At 37.1% G+C, this 17,542-nt stretch overlaps 2 non-coding genes across 2 annotated transcripts; one reads left to right on the top strand and one right to left on the bottom strand.

Annotated features, from left to right (window-relative positions):
* Positions 1-1,528: 1,528 nt before the first annotated feature.
* On the bottom strand, positions 1,529-1,601 carry trnav-cac (transfer RNA valine (anticodon CAC)). The gene has a single exon. It is a non-coding gene; the product is annotated as a tRNA-Val (tRNA).
* Positions 1,602-2,112: 511 nt separating this feature from the next.
* trnag-ucc (transfer RNA glycine (anticodon UCC)) lies at positions 2,113-2,184 on the top strand. The gene has a single exon. It is a non-coding gene; the product is annotated as a tRNA-Gly (tRNA).
* Positions 2,185-17,542: the final 15,358 nt, after the last annotated feature.

Here is a 17,542-nt window from a genome sequence, read left to right as displayed (position 1 = left end):
GGTTCATTCTAGGAGATTGCATTGCACCAGTGTGACAATTTCCTCAATAAACAAAGGTAAATAGCTATTAATGTAAATATTAGGCATATCATTTATATGTCAAGCTAGGAAACCGACAGTAAAATCTAATATTTGGGCCATCAGTAACTACCTGTGGCTTATCTTAAAAATCAAAATGATGTTTACTTTTACCTTAACACTCAGTGTCCACCTGCTTCTACCTCTATTCCTCTGGTGTCTGTACTTCTCCTGGCCTCTTGCTATTTAAAATAATTCTAGACTCTAATTCAGAAACATGTAGAACTCAGCACAAGCTGAAGTTCAGCCTTGACTAGATTCTTGCTCAGTGTATTTCTCTTTTTGGTCTACAACTGCTCCATTAATCTGAATGCCGGCACCCACCCCAGATCTACATTTTGCTCACTTGAGACAATCTTGTATTGCATTTGAAGTATAACATGGTATTCCTCATAAGGTTTGTAAACTTCAATGTCAAATGTAAAGAGCTGTCACTAAGGCCTACAAATCTGTCCATTTCACAATGTCCAGAGTGAGCACTGACAACAGTTTAAAAGACATTTTGTAATCCCATTTCTCCAGGAGCTCAATGCACCGTGTCAATGTTTTGCCTGCATCATCTATGAACTCCCTCATGTATGGAAACAAGAAAACAATTTCCAGTATGACGTGAGCTAATTTCCCATAGACTTTTTCATGTAGTTTCAGTTTTAAAAGGTGACTGTCTATAACACTGCTGTTCAGTGCAATTGGCATCATCGTGTTGTCACTGATCCTGTGGCCAGTTGAACTAATTACCAGCATTCAAAAGGAACCACCCACAGACCAGCAGGTGGCAGAGTGGACAATTATTATCTTATTTTGTATACTGCCTTTAAAAAGGTAAATTCTTTCTCATCTTCCAAAAAAAGGGAACAAAGAAAAAGGATGTCCACAATGGACATAAAAAAAGAACACATCAGTCTTCATTAATCAGAAGAGTATAAAAAAACAATCCCAAGCAGCCTACTTCACATGTTGCACAGTCCCGTCTCCATCACATTAAAAATCCCAGCAGCAATACATTCCTGAATCAGATCTTTGCCACAGCTAGGCACACCTCCTCCTCCTCCTGCCACACCAGAGAATTAATGGAATCCCTGAGTACAGTAGCATTTTGGTTGGCTTTAGCACTCTCTTCAGTTCCAAACAGTGTTCTGTTAGACCTCACTGAAATGGCCTCTACCTCCCAGTGACCAACGAAAATCCAGGAAAATTTCCTTTAATGCCTGCAAAAAATCAATAGCTGAAATCCAGAATAAATTCCAAAGTAATATTAAGCAAATACCACAGCATACACAGTCAAACTATTGTCCAGGCTGTAAGTGCATAGAAGAACAGACCTCATCTCATCACAACCATCTTCCAAGCACAAAGTGGTTTTAATACTTCAGGCCTCTAAACCTGACGTGTGGATTTTTTTTTTTGATTTTCGTGATTGTGATTATTTTTTAATTAAAATAAAAAGCATTGTTCCCGCCCGGGATCGAACCGGGGACCTTTCGCGTGTGAGGCGAACGTGATAACCGCTACACTACGGAAACTACCTACACACGAGATTTTGTAAAGGGTTATCTTTTCAGTACAATACAGTACCAACAGCAAACAGAAACGTTATTTAGGTGAAGTTATTAATAACTTTTGTTATTAGCTGAAGTTATTTTTTCCACCAAGTCATACAATCCACTTTTTTTTACATCAGTGATCTTTTTATATATATATAAGCATTTCTAACTAATAGTGGCATACACGAAAATAAGAAATGGAGAAATTAGCTGAAAAGAGCCTGATTTTGGCAGAAAAAGCTGTTTACGGATTTCCCTGTGGTGAGTGCACACAGAACTTGTTACCGTGAAACAGGATGTTTTTTTTACATGTACTTTCTCCATAATAGTTAAAGCATACCAGATTTTATCATAGTGTATATGCTTTGGTCTCAGCTGATTTTGTTCATTTCTGACCTTCCTGCTGGACCACGGTTTCAACAGGGTGACGATCAGATTAGTCATCTATGTTATATATATTAGGAGGAAAATTTCCCATCAGAAACGGCCGGCGTTGGTGGTATAGTGGTGAGCATAGCTGCCTTCCAAGCAGTTGACCCGGGTTCGATTCCCGGCCAACGCACGTGTTTCTTTTTCCCCAATTCTTTACATTTATAACTTATCATTATCAGAGTATAGATTTGGATTTTTTATCATTTTAAATAATGTCTAAATAATGTGTAAAATAATGTCTAAAAATCATAACGTTTGATTAGGTTTATTTCAAAGACATGAGCCAGCTGCTTTTTTCGCTTCATACAGTTCTGTAGAAGATAACACATTTTGTCTCGTTTTACTATGATCCTTTTTATTTGTGAATTTTGAAAGGCAGTTAAAGATTTTGCGTCAATGACTTCAGTCTGCTTCAAAATAAAACCCGAACACCATTAAGCCACAGAAAACAAGTTTAAATAAAACGCTAGAGGGCAGGATTGCTTTTCTTCCCGATAACCTTTCAAGAAGAAAAACAACTTTCGTACCAATCCCCACACCAAGAAGTAAAAACAAATGGGTTAGTGGGTATTACACCTGATTAAAAGATGCTGGATATCAGAGATATAACTCTTTGCTGGTTTGGGTGAAAATCTAAAAACATTAGAAATTATGACCACAAAAACAGAAATTTTGCATCATTATTTTACAAAATAGTTAACCCTGATACAGCATTCAAGATTGCACTGTAATGTTCAACAATTTTTTAAACAAATATAAACAGCAAATGTTTAATGTCAGGATGACTAGTATTTTGAATAAAGGTTCTGGAAATGAAACATTAGTTCTCATCCCAAAGAATACCAAAACACCTTACATATGGGACAAACTTAAAGGCAAGTAAGATAGAAAAACAGGCAGAGACATGTCAAACTTCACCATTTGATTTAAGAGGAAAGGGATTAGGGAGGTAGGACTATGCAAACCTTGAAACAGGGTAAACTACTCTTAGTCTTACAAACCAGCCTGAGATCTTCAATCACCAAGTAGTCAGGATGTCAGCTTCAAGCCTCATCTAAAGGACAGGAGCTCAGTACTGGGGCATTCAGGGGAGCCCTAGTTATACCGGGTCTGCTTGGAGGTTTTTCAAAAGCATATATTCTCAGAACAAACAGTCTAGAATGGAAAAAGAATTAGAGGTTTGACCTTAACACAAGCCACAAAAATAAAATAGACAAATCCATCTCTCTGTCCATTTTCAGTAACAGCTATATCCTCACAAGGTGACAGTGAGCTGGAGTTTGACCCAGCAGGCACAGGGATTGCCATAGCCCAGAACATACTAATCCCTAAAGAAAAAGATCCAAGCCAGGGAAAATGGTTAAATGAACTGAACAATAAAATATAAGATTAAACAAAGCATGTTAGGAAAGAGATCATGGCCAAATAAACTGCAAGTACAAGTCAAAACAGCTATGTTAAGGGCTAAGAAACACAATAAGAAATTTTGCTATTGCAGCAAAATTAATGGAAGGGAATTAATGGAAGTACAAACCCCCCTACTTCAACACTAAGGCAGAGACAAAGGAAAATTTGTAATATAAAAAGGGATTAAACAGATTAGACGAAAGAGCAAAAGGATACATAATACATTAAATATGTGTTAACTCTGTAAAGCTTAACTTCCTTAGTTCAACCTCATCATCACGAATAAGGACATTTGAAAGAAACATCAAAGAAAATTGCACACCATCCCACTTCCTGCTTACAATGTGGAGAAAATATGAAATTATACTACAAAGAGAATCCTAATTCTTTTTCTAAGGCCCCCACAGCCATTAGTTCACTGCTTGAATACTGCTGTTGTTCCGCAACAGGCAGCGGGGAGAGGTATTTCAGATTGCCTCACCAGCTCTTTGCTAGCTGGGTGGCTGTGTGGGTTTGGGTTAAATACAGTATTCGGTTAGTTGTATTTGTACTTTATGTAAGGAACTTTAATGAAAGAATTCCAGCAAATCACTAACCTCCCCAGGGAGCAATATTACAATAGCAGTCGTGAGCCCATTCTAGAGGTAACCCCCCAGGGTGATCACAACTGCTATAGATGAAGACTTTATGAGGTTTACTTCAATTCTTTATGTTCATAGATCTATTTCTCTCCAAGTATGGGGACTAAAGGGATGAGGATGAGAGCAAGAGAAAGTGAAACAAGAGAGAAGATGTAGTGATGTTGTTCCAAAGTGAAGGTTTTGAAGGTCTGTCATCCAAAGGATGACACTGTGCTCCTAAGAAGGTGTATTTTCCCAAAATAAAAAGAGAACAACAATGTCTTACAACAAAATGGCACATTTTGTTATACACAGAGGCAAGGGCAAAGGCTTTGCCCTCTTCAATAAACAAGGTAGTAAACAAAATAATTAATACTTAATTTTCTATACCTAATTTGTAAGGGAAAATGGTAGAAACTGTGATTTAAATTTCTACAAAGAAATATGATCAAAAGGTACCAGAAAAGGCTATGCTTGAGCTCTTTCCTGGTAAGGGCATTACCGAGACACTACAAACAGTGTTAATTCACTGAAATAAAGTTCCCCAGAAAGAACCAAAGCTAAGGATTTAAATCCCCTAATCTCCTGGATGGCAGATACATACAGTATGTAACCCACATGGTGGGGCTATATATCCATGTCATCACAATGTTTAAGTGGCTTCACAACAGAAATAACAAACCAACCAGTTCCTACATACCAGAAACGTTATTGATTAAACATAAATAAGAATAAACACAGAGCTCCTATGATAGACATAAAGGAACTAGATCATGACAAACACCCCTTCCCACATCATCCTTGGGTTCAGACAGCAGCCTTACTGCTAACTGAATCTGTGTGAATGAAACCTAAAACAAATCTAAGGAAGGTGGCTTCCAAGCAAAGCATGCCCGCCCACACGGCAAGGCAAGAACAAGAAAATTAATTAAATTAAATTAAATTTACTCATTCACAAAACAATAAGACAGGGCTGACAAACATCAGACATTGTTGGCCGATTATAAATGTTCTGATACTTTACAATCGTCATAGGTACGGTATAAGCACCTGCACAACACAGAACTCTGCTGAAACAAGAGAGAAGTAAGAGGAGGAGCTTCAATTCCAGATAGGCTTCTCCTAGAATAACTTTATTATAAATTTCTTTCCTTTTCATTCATGGGAGTACTTTCCCCTGTAAAAATCTCTCAATAAAAAGTGCTTCTTCTATCTTGATGAGTCCAGTGAATTCCCATGTTAAGCATTTTGCAATTCAGGGCTCAGCCATCTTCAACACAATCAAGGTCTGGAGTGAAAGCTGATGGAAAGAAGTCTTGCAGAAAGAAGTGGTTGTGCAAAACAGAAGGCTACTGGAGTCTGTGGGAGTGTCAGAAGGCTTATTAGCTCCATCAGAAGCCAAAGCAGAACCTGCCTGAGGTGAAATGAATTCAAGGAGAGTCCGGAACAAGACCCAGAAGTATTTGTCACAATACATGTATATGAGCACAAAGCCCAAGTTCTTAGGAGGTGGAAGTCCACCTGGGTACATTGGCTAGGTCCCTTTCTCATCTGGGAGGCATAGGCAGTGGCACAAAAACTGAGCCATGAGGATGCAGGGGACTTTTTTGAGCAACCAAGGCACAGTGTTTTGAACTTAGTGAGTGAGAACAGCTGGCCTGGAGCATTTGCCCAGCAGCTAATGCACACCTGTTCCCAATGTTCCAATTCTAACTCTTCAGAGACCATGGAAAAGAAGGTTGTATTCTATCAGCTGTTGCCAGACTATTCCACAGTACCAGCAAGAAGCAAAGAGATCCCTATTTCCACTTCTCAGGATCTTTCAATTAGACCTGAAAAAAAACAGAAATAGTGCTAAGCTTACACTGTGCCAAGAACAGAACATAACAGTGGTGGCCATTTGTCCTGTCTTGCTCATTTACATGCTTGGCCTGTAATGATTCCACATTCTTATCAAGCCATTTCTTAAAGGATCTTTTCCAGCTTTCCAGCCATTTGTGTAAAGAAGTGTCTTCTGTTTTCTGCGTTGAATATTCCTATCTTATTGTACACTTGTGTCCCCAGCTCCCTGCACTGATGTTATTTGATCTCAAATGTACCCCTTGGATTGATTGCATTGGTACTTTTCAGGATTTCAATATCATGGTCAGATCCCCCTGAACTCTTCTCTCTTCTAAGAAAACTAAATTAATTTTCCTTAAGTGCCTGAGCCTGACATTCCATTTATGTCAGACATTAGTTCGGTCTGTTTCCTTTCTGGGAATTTCCGGGAAATTCAGAGTGCGTTTTCTACATAGTGTGGAGGTGATTTAAACAGGTTAAGCAGAGCTCGAAACCTCTGTTGGTTCTGGAGGAGAGAACGGAGCAACCTGGCGCAAAACTGTTTGTTTCCCCAGTTGTCTCACGACGCATCTCACCCCCTCTCCTTCCTCGGGAGAAGCACAGGAGAGATTGCTAATTGCTAATGAATGCCAATTAACTGTTGATGGAACCACCTCTGAGATGCCACCTGAGATAACAGGTTAATAACTGTTGTTTGCTTCAGGTTCTTGGTCTTAAATGTAACCCAACCAATCATCCCTCAAGAACTACCATCTTGTCTGAACCACCCTATTACACTGGGTATAAAATTCACATGCATTCTACAAATCTCTGATGCTTGTGCCCAATCTTTTAGAAGAACATAAAGCTTACAAATGAGAGAAGCCCATTCAGCCATCTAGCTCATTTGATATTTAGTATCTAACTGGTAAGAGGATTTCATCTAGAGTATTCTTGCAAAAAAGGCAGGGATTTAGTTTCAACAACATACTCCTAAGATCCTAATTGTAAAAAAAGTGCCTCCTTATCTCATTATCAAATGAAGTTCCCTGTATTTTTCACTTGTGTTTTTGTTTTGAATGTGCCCATCTTGAAAATATTTTTTTATATTCATGGGAGTATAAATTTCAGGCTCAGTTCTCTTACATGTTGTAAACAGTAATTACATAGATACTTCAAGAGAAAAAGCTAGATATCTATCTCAGGTGTTTGGTTTCTGGTTTTCCAGTACATGCTGTTTCATTTGTGCAAAACACTCCTCATGTCAACTTAGCGAGTATGTCTGTTACGAAGAGCTGTAATTGATACTACTTAACAGTCAACAGTTCTTGTTATAGGGATAATTTCCCCACAAGTCTTCATCACCAGGAAATGTCAATCTTTTTTCAGTGGAAATATGGAACAGATAAGGAAAAGAACTATCAAAGAGCTTAGGGACATGAAACTGTGAGCGATTCTCTTTTGATCTCAGTGAGAGACTTGAGTTTTGGAGCCAGTAATCAGCTCAGCAGCCCTAGTGTTTTCATATACAAGGATTGAAGATGTCCAGGTAGAGCCTGGCAGATGAGATAGGCTTTTGTTTTTTTCTGTTCTACAAGTGTGAATAAAGCCAGATCCTTTTTACATCTGTGCTTTCACATATGAGTGAAGTGTTTTCATATGCAAAGGTGCTCGAGGTACGTTACCAGAAATGGGGATGTTTCATACCAGGTTTTGCCAGTGTGGTGCATGGATTAGATGTAAACTACTATGACCACTCATCTTAATCCCATGAGACTTCTTTCAATGAGCTTCTTAAAGGTTACAATTGCATTCTATTCAGGTAAAATAAATAGAAAACAGATCTAAGTCTGATTTTTACATTTTTGTATTAATTTTGAAAACAAAATTGTACAAAATTGGGAAGTAGTGAATTAACCTTCTTCTGAAGAAAAAGGTTTTGATAGTGTTGAGCTATTTTTCCAATTAGAAAAATGTATCTAGCCTGTACTGATTTTAATAAGAATAATTTCTACAACCGAACAAGAGTAATTTAAGAGTATCTTAACCCAGACAACCTTATAAACCCTTGCAGTGCTGGGGACCTGTGCTCAATTCTGGACCTTGGGTACTATCTCTGTAGAGTTTGCATGTTCTCCCCATGTTCGCTTGGGTTTTCCCAGGTGCTCTGGTTTCTTCCCACAGTCCAAAGACATACTGGTAGGTTACTTAGCTTCTTGGAATATTGGTCCTGATTTGAGTGTGTTTGTATCTGTGTGTGCCCTATGAAGGACTGACGTCCTGTAGAAGCTGAATCCTTCCTTACTCCGATTGTTTGCCAGAATTGGCTCCAGCTCCCCTGTGACTCAGAATTGGAGAAAGGGTTTAGAAACTGGACTGATGGATGGATAGACCTGAGAAGAAAAAATAGTGTCTGATGATTGATAGCGATGTGTATTGGACGGTGTGATACTTTGTTCCTGTAGTAACCTATTATTCTAAATCACATCCAATTCAGGACTATCATCCTGCTTTTCTAGTCTCTTAACCCATATAGAGGTAATTAGAAAGTGATTTAGTTTAGGTAAAGAAAAGGCAAATATAGAAACATAGGTAAAACCGAGTCTGAGTTGGTAGAATAGGAACCTTGTAACAAGTGAGTAAGAGTAGTGTGCACAGGCCTTTGTCTCCCAGGACACCGTCAAGAGCCTGGATATTTCTTATAGACCAGAGTGAGTAAGTAAAAGGCTAAGATGCTGCCAAGAAAGTGGTTGACTTTTACCTAAATGTATAGTTATTTAATTCAAAAATAAAAGATTCTTGCCTTGAGGACCAAAAATAAAAAATTACTGGAATCTAAGTGGCTTAAAGCGTCCTCTATTGGGCACCTTGAGGATGATCTGGAATCCAATCATGTCTTAAACTCCCACTATAAAAGTCTGATAATAAGATTTGAAATGAGGTACAGCCATACCCCAAAAGGCTTTTAATGTGATTAATAATTTATTTTAACAACACATTAACTTCCACATTGAAGAAAAGGAAGCATGCTTGTCTGGGGAAATAATGGGTACCACTGTCACCAGGATGGCAAGTGAGTAGGAAACCAGTGCAGGGCAATGAGCTTCTTGTGGCTGTAACACCTACTAACAAAATCCTTTGTGAAAAAAGCTACAATGTACAGTCAGAACGAAGGAAAATTCAAGAGTTGAATATGCTCAAGTGTGGAGGCAGCTTGTTTCCGGAAAGGGAAAACTCCAGGGCACGTTCGGAATGTATGTATAAAAGTGCTTGGAGCTCCATGGAGACAGAATGCACTTATTGTGTTGAGACTGAGTCTTACCCGCTTCTGCATGAGATTGGATAAATTCAAGGGTGCATTGAATTTGTCGACAATTTAAAATACTTAAATCTCCTCCACATTGTTCCATTAAATTTAATTACTACATATGTCAAGATCATGGTCCCTTTTATTATAGATCATACTAATAAGCTAAAAGTTCTGTATGATTTTATAATGTCATCATATATGGTAAATATCAAATATTTTGAGTAGCTTTATCAGTGATTCAGTTACTTGCAGGAATAAATGCACTAACATCTGTGTTCTGGTGTTTGGTTTTGCCCCCGCCTGCTTCAATTCTCTGTAACAATATCAAATGATTTTCCTTAATGATTGAGCGCAGAGATGAACAGATGGCAATTCCAAAATAACTGAATTATTTTTAATAGAAATTATGGAAAGTATAGAAACTGCCTGCAACAGGACTAAGGAGGAACAGCTCAGATTTAGACATATTTACTTAATCTACTGACCAAGTATTAAATATGTCAAAAAGCAAAGTATAATTTGAGTTTTTAGCACTCTAATAATTAGAGCAAACTCTTGCTTTTGATGCTACTGTGTGTGTCATATCCAGTACTGCTGTACAGTGGCTATAGAAAGTCTAGTCCCCTTGATTGTTGTTTCATATTTTGTTGCGTCAGTGTGCGTCTTTTTCTCTACACACCATACCCCACACATTTAAGGGGAAAATGATTCTATTGGGAAAGTATTACATATTAAAATACAAACTGTAAAATCATAAATCATAATCGGGTAAGTTTTCATCACCTGAACATTATTTGATGATTCTTCTTTACAAAACTGTTCCACCTCTTCCAATTTTCTTATGGAACATTGATGGACAGCAATCTCCAAGTCATGCCACAAATCTTAAATTTCTCAATTAAGGTTGGGGCTCTGATTGGGCCACTCAAGTCCTTTTTAAATCCTTCCACTGGAGCTGCTATCTTTGGCTGTTTGTTTTGGGTCATTATCACACTGAAAGGAGAACTTCGGTCTTCCTTTTGAAAGGTGAAAAACTTAAATGCTTTGATGTTGGGTTTTTTTCCATAATGACTTCTTGGTCTTCATCCTGCCATATAGACCAGATTTGTGGAACATCTGGGATATAGTTGCCACATACACACTTTGACCAGTCTTGCCTGCAGCTCTTTCAAAGTTGCCATTGACTGTTTGGCAGTCTCTTTGATCAGTCCCCCTTTTGCTTGGTCATCCAATTGGGTGGGGCAGTCTGATGTACAGCAGGCAGGGTTTGGGTGGTGTGATACATCTGCTACTTCTAAATAATCATGTTCCTCATGCTCCAAAGAATCATCAAGGTCTTTTAATTTTTTTATACTTATCCTCTAATCAGTACCTTTCTATCACTTTGTCCAAGAGTTCCTTTGAAAGCTCTTTGGTGCTCACAGTACAGTCTTTGCTTTAAAATGCACTTCCCAGCAGAGGGAACCTACAGGAACTACTGAATTCATTCTGAAATCATGTGAATCACTGCAATTTAACACAGGTGGAGGCCAATTAACTTGGTGTTTGATTTTGAAAGTCAGTGGATACACCTGAGCTAATTTAGAATGTTTATTCTGGGGGTTGGACTCTTATTCATCCAAGCTATTTCAGCTTTTATTTTAGATTTATTGAAAACCAATATAGGATATTTTTTAAGTTGTATGGCAGGGTATGTAAATTATTGAAAATAATTATTTTTTTGCACTTTAATTCTAGGTCATGAGATGACAAAAGGTGGAACTTTTGAAAGGACTTGTAGACTTTCTCTACACATTGTAACAGTTAGTGTCCAGTGCTGATGGGATTCTATTTAGAACAGGAGATATTCTGTAGTTTTGATTTTTCCAAATTTTAGAATCACTATTTTGTTGGCCCCCCTAACCCATTTGGAACACGATTCCCAAGAGAAAAGAAGAGGTTATAGGCAGACTCCATCAACCCACCTTTGAGCTTTTAACTTTTTTAGGTCACAAACAACTCGGTATGTGACTCGTGACATGACCCAGGCTCAAACCTGTGATTGGAGAACTTGGGGGAGTACCACTTTATCAGAGCCAGAATCTTGGGGCCTTCCTTCTGTCAAATTCTGAAAGCATGTTGGAGCTCCTCAAGCAACAGGCATGCATTGCAGAACACATTTGTAATCGAAGGCAATTGCATAGGAATATAAGGGGTGAAAAATGCAAAATGCATATATAGTTCTCAATTTATGCATCTTAATTTGCTCATATTTGTAATGTATATTCTCTATATTTTAGATAAGTAATCTAAAAGCCATGAGACTCAAGATATCATTTTTGTCATATTATATATTATATATTGAGTGGAATAATATAAGTAAACTTTTATTTTCCTACCTGAACAATGTTACATATAGTATTGTTATAGATGTACATAGATTGGCACAATTATTGAGGTTACTGAGCTTTAAATGTAATTTTGATTTTCAAAGGCTGCATTTATTTAAAAATGTCAAGCTGCTTCTATCAGTAATTATAGGTGTTTTGTTTGTGTTAAAATTACAAAAGCCTTTTACTTTAATGTATTTGTGTGTAAGCTCATTTGAATTGAACTGACTGCAGATGATTGTAATTTTATCTTGCTGTTTCAGCTGTTGAATGAACATATGCCACAAAGTACAGAAATGACAAAATGTGATGACATAATGCAGTGTTATTCGTTTTTTGTTCCCACTGTTAATTCAGCTAATAACTATTTTAGAAATAACAATTTAGAAAATGTAGCAGTTTTGTTAGTTCTCCATTAATAAATTCACCTTTTGGAGTTATTTTTTTTACGTTTACTGTTGCATTGCTTTTTTACTGCCTCAACTACTACAATAATGGGGGTTGTTTAAATCAGTATAACAAAATGAGTGTAAATTGGCAATATTTTTCCTTCTCATTTATGAATTGCTGTTTTTTCCAAAAACCCTGAAAAACAAACCCAGACAATATAATGTATTATACTGTACTTACTATATTTTATTACTTATACTATTTAAAGATGTTACTGTATTACATTTTCTCTAAGATTTTAACAAAGATTTGATTTTGTTTCTCAAGCTACATTTCTTTCCATGCTGAAGAAGATAGACTCTCAACCTTGGTCTGACCTGCCTTGGACACAAGATTCTGCCTATAGCTCAGGTTCATTTTAATTTAACTGCTTTTCCTATAATTTGTAACATTACGAATGATTGTTTGAATATGAATCAATTCGCTATAAGAAATCAAACTTCCTGGCTGTACTCTGAATGTTTTTAATTACTAAGGCAATATATGTGTTCTGCAGAATTATAGACATGTAATTGGTACCCGGTCCCTTCATTTACAGATGAACATCTCCTGATATTTTGTATTAAGGCTGCACAATGCAAAAACCTCTGGAATTACTTAAAACCAGAATAACCCGATTTCTAGTGCTGTTGCATACACAGTCCAGTAAGAGTTTATACTTGTATTCCTACCAGTACCTTTAACCCTATTATTAGGATTATTCTCTTAAACCACCTGCTCCCACACACTCAGCAGTGTAGTGAGCAGCTGAACTCCTGAAGCTGGAGCTCTTCTCTTATTCATGTGCTGCTAGAAAGGTCTCAGTCCAGCAATAAGCCTCCATTGCAGTAGGTGTGTTGCGTACTTTAAACTAGGCACATGCTCTGGGGTTGCAGATGCCCCGGACCAGCTCTAATGGTAAATCCTCCCATTGCTCCTGTGGATTAGTTGAGTAAAATCAGGTCCTACATGCAGTTACACAATTCCTTTGGTGTATCTCTCTTTATTGCAGTAACAAGAGTTGTACCAAGCAAATCTTTTCACTGGCTTCATATTTGGCAAACAGGTGATTTCTGGCTTTCTGTTACTGGTAGTGCCATGAATGCCTGTCTGGCCTTTCCTGACAACAATCCTGCCAAATGAACTGCTTGATTCCATCTGCAAAGCTGTGATCCATCAAAGAGGTAATCAGAGCTCCACATCCTCCTCCTTCTGGAGGTGAGCTACTGTGTTGTACTGTATGTTTCAGCCAGTGATGCACATTAGCGGTGCTCAGTCTCAGTGGAATGTGCCTCTGTGCTGCTGTTTTGGAACTGCTGCAGTTTGGGTCTATTGTGCTGGTTCTGAAGCTGGAGAAATATATAACTAAAGTTATCAGCTATGACTGTGAGATTAATCTACATACCACTGTGTTTGTATATAAGTGGTAATGATAATGGTTACAATGGAAATGAAAATGGTAATGATTTGGTTGTATTATCATAATAAGCTATCTTATGAAAATAATGCTGCTCTTTTGGTTTGCTGTCAAGTGTAGTATTAAGTATCAATTTATCCAAGAAGGGATCAAAGCAATTACTGTATATAGTTTGAGCTGGGTGCTGCCAAAATGAAGTTGCATCCATCGTTGTCTTTCTGCTTGAGCAGTGATAGCAGTTACACACCCCTGTGTCTCTCTCAACATCTGCTAAATGTTCATATGAGAAATGTTCATGTTTAATGTCATGATGCCAGAACATTATGTCCTCCAAGTGATCACAGTTACAGTAGTTCAAATCTTATGAGCCTGAGTTGTGGTACTTCTGTTCACAGACCTATTTCTCTCCAAATAAGGGGATAGTAGAGGACTGAGGATGACTGAACTGGAGAGCACACTACAGGAGAGAGGGCTCTGCTGCAACAAGAAAGAGCAAGATGCTAAAGATGGAATACCAGATCTCGAGGTATTATTTTCTATAGTTATTTTTTGCATTTCATTCATGGGAGTATTCTCCTTTTAAAACTCTCTTTCTCAATAAAAGAAGTGCTCTTTTACCCCAACCATACAGTGTGTCTAGTGGATTCCCATGCTGCACTGCCACACCAGCAGGCTGGATCAATACAGGGAAGTACAGGAACAGAATGGTTGGGCCAAGAAAAATATAAATTCGCTGTTTTACTTTATTACAAATAGTCAGGATGTGCCTTCCAAGACAGATTAACATCTCTGTATATTCCCAGATATGTACAGTATAGGCTGTAACTTGCTTAATGGACTCATTATGAATTATGACTGAGGAAGTATATTTATCCTGTTTAAGATTAAAGTTTATTTTTTTCATGTTTTTAGTAAAAGCATTCTGGTCATACTGTGCAACTAAACTAAACACAGTGTTACAGGTCAGGGTCATCCTTATCATTCATCAGGGAAAACTTGAATCATCAGAAAATCTGATGAAGAATTGGTTTGGACCACTGGCAACACAATCATGTGCACAGAGAGTGAAGAGCAGTAGTGAGCTCCACAGTTACTGTAGTTATTACCTCTGAACAAAGTACATTATTAACTTCAACCCAATGCAAACTTTTTGTAAGAAATTAACTGTACTAAAATAAACCATATGGGTCGATTTGTAATTGAGACATTAATTACAATTAATAAGAGAGTTATTAAATGATGAATTGCATTGTGAACTGTACTGTTTCAGCTCAAAGTCAACAAACAGTTTATGTAAAACCAAAAATGGAGTGTTAAAATTGTCCCCTGATGAATAACAATTGGAATCTTTTCTAATCTTTACATTCATCATATTTGAAAATGCCTTTTAAAAAGCCTTTTTCCAACATTAGTTTCTAAAACATTTTATTTTATCATTCTGAATCTTTATTTTTCCAAGGTCACTGTACCTTCAGCGTTGCAGAGTATTTGTGCGGCTGATGTTTCTTTCTTCCTGCCAGGTGTTAAACTCACATGCCCAGAAACACACACACACATCCACCCACATACAGTACACCACATTTGTCTCCAGGTCTATTAGGGGCAATGAAAGCACAGAAAAAGAGAAGTGGATTCAATAATGAACACCAAATGTAGCACATTTGTACAGAATAATAAGCCTACGGCTCTCTAGCACAGGGTTACAACACTGAAAGTTAAATGTATCAGAGTGATAGCGCAGTGCTGAGGGGGTGGGGGTCAAATCAGTATGGTCAACAAATGTCACTCACTCTCTGTCATTGGTAGCTCTCACGTCCTTCAGAACAATTCTATCCTTTTTGTACCTCTCTCATCTTTGTGTTCTCTTACTGAAAAAAACCTTTTTCAGTTCACTTATTCAATGTTTAAAAAAAAACAGAAAGAAGTATGGCTCACCTATTCCTATGGAGTTGCTGATGTAACCATTCATTCTCAAAGGGTATTTTTCTTAACATTTTGATAACAGTTATTTAGGAATCAGTCATTGTTCACTGCTCTATAATGGTACTTTAGTTATACAGCGTGAAGGGCACGTCCAGTCTCTGAACTAAGGTGTAAAAACGTCAGCTGCACAGAGGAATCTAGCTTTGCTTGAGCCCTACGCTTTAAATTACAATGAGCTCACATTTAAAATAGCCCCAGTCCTCACCTAGAGCTGGTGTCTCAAACTGCTCCTAAATATATCAACAACAAGGAGATAAGCAGATAAGCAGAAATGATTCTTCCATCAATACTAAGTATACTAAGTAATACAAAGTCAACAACGGTTGAAATGACTAAAATGAGTATAATAATACAACTAATTAAATAAATATAAATATTCTTCTAATAAATCTAATTAAATCCTAATAAATCTCTAAAGAAATTAAACATAAATTTATTGTAAAAATTTACTGCCTTTGAAATATTACAGTATTCACATTAAAGCATTCCTTTTTTTATTTAGAGTAGTGAGTCCGAGGCTTGCTATGAGCTACACTTGAGTAACCCAACAAAGACAGGGTTGTGGGTACAGTAAATGTTTTCTGGCTATTCTAAAAGCTTTTGACCTTCTAAATCATAGAAGAGTAGAAGAGAGGGGGACCACAACACTGCAGAAAACATTCAAATTGAAAGAAAAGGATGTGGGGTAGAATTATCCAATCTACATCTACAAAAATAAAGTAAGTCTTTTCATAACATTTCTCTTTCCATTGAATCAGAACATTAGGACCGATACTGAAATACACACCTATGAATTCCACAATACCCACAGAATCCTAAGTTTCATTGGATGTACTACTCTTTTTCACCTAATGAATTGCAAACCGGTCTCAAATGTTCCAAAATGTGTCAGAGATACATGGGCCAAGCCTTCTACTTTTACATTTTTCCCTTTTCAGCTTCATAAGTTCTACAGAAAAAACTCTTGTCACATTGTCAAACCTATTTTAAAAAAGGTTGTTGTGTGATGTCTTAAAATAATTCTGTTTTTTATTACAATTATACAAAAAATGTTTCTTATTTCTTATATTTCTCATAGGTGTCTGGTAAGATTTAGGACCAATCAGCCAAAAACATTTAATGCAGCTCTACATGAAATGTACTGTATATACTGTAACAATTTAGTAGCTTCATGGAGCCAGAATCATTTTTCAGAAAGGTATTTTAATATATGCCAACCACATGCCTGTAATACTTTGAAACTGTCTGAATTGACACATTTGCCAGGTCTGCTCTTGTCTGCAGAAAAGCATCAATGGCATCTGCTCTCATCATTTCACATAGCTTAACTTACCAAATTGTTTACAAGTCTTTTGTTTCCTCTTATTACTTTACAGTTACTTCAAAATATTGTTTGAAACAACTACTTTAGACAGGGTGGATTGAACACTTATTTGTTGGTAGAGCAATTTACTGTATGTATCTTAAAGTATGTCATAGTTTTCATAAAGGGCCATCCTGAGGCTTTCTGATATTTCTATTAATTTAATTAACGTTCTTTGTAAAAAAACACCTTACATAGCTTTTATTCCTTCTTATTTATAACAATTAGTACCCTTTTTAGGTAACAGTAGCACATATAACACAAATAAGGCAGTGATTTAATGACCACTGAAAATAACAGGTCTTTTTTTCTTTGTATTCTGCAGGAAACCTCTTTCTATTTTAATAATAATGTGTGAATAAAAATATGGATTTTGACTGGAGGACACATTTTTTATATGCATTATGGTTGGTGCAGGATCTCCTATTTATAAGCATGGGAGTTTTTGTAATGGACAAAGAATGACAATTTAAACTGTCCTCACTGTATATATTTTGGGAAAAGCAGTGGTACATAAGAAATGTACTGAAAATTGATCTTCGATGACACCACAAACTCTTTGTAGACAGCCCAGGTACTTGTTTGTGCAACAAAAGTGAAACCATGGCGACCGTTTCCAGCTCCCGTTCGTAGCCCCAATTACTGTTATTACCGCTAATGCACTCACCGCGGCTGGGAGCGAAGGCTTTGTTTCAGAAGTGGATGGAGCTCAGTTCATAATAAAACAGGAGAATCGATGGCAAAAATAATTTTTCTGTGTTAATTTTTT

Source organism: Atractosteus spatula, chromosome 28, assembly GCF_055471065.1.
Source record: "Atractosteus spatula isolate fAtrSpa1 chromosome 28, fAtrSpa1.hap1, whole genome shotgun sequence".
Classification (NCBI taxonomy): Eukaryota; Metazoa; Chordata; class Actinopteri; order Semionotiformes; family Lepisosteidae; genus Atractosteus; species Atractosteus spatula.
The sequence above is the reverse complement of the archived record's forward strand: the minus strand, read 5'-3'. Positions and strand labels throughout refer to the sequence as shown.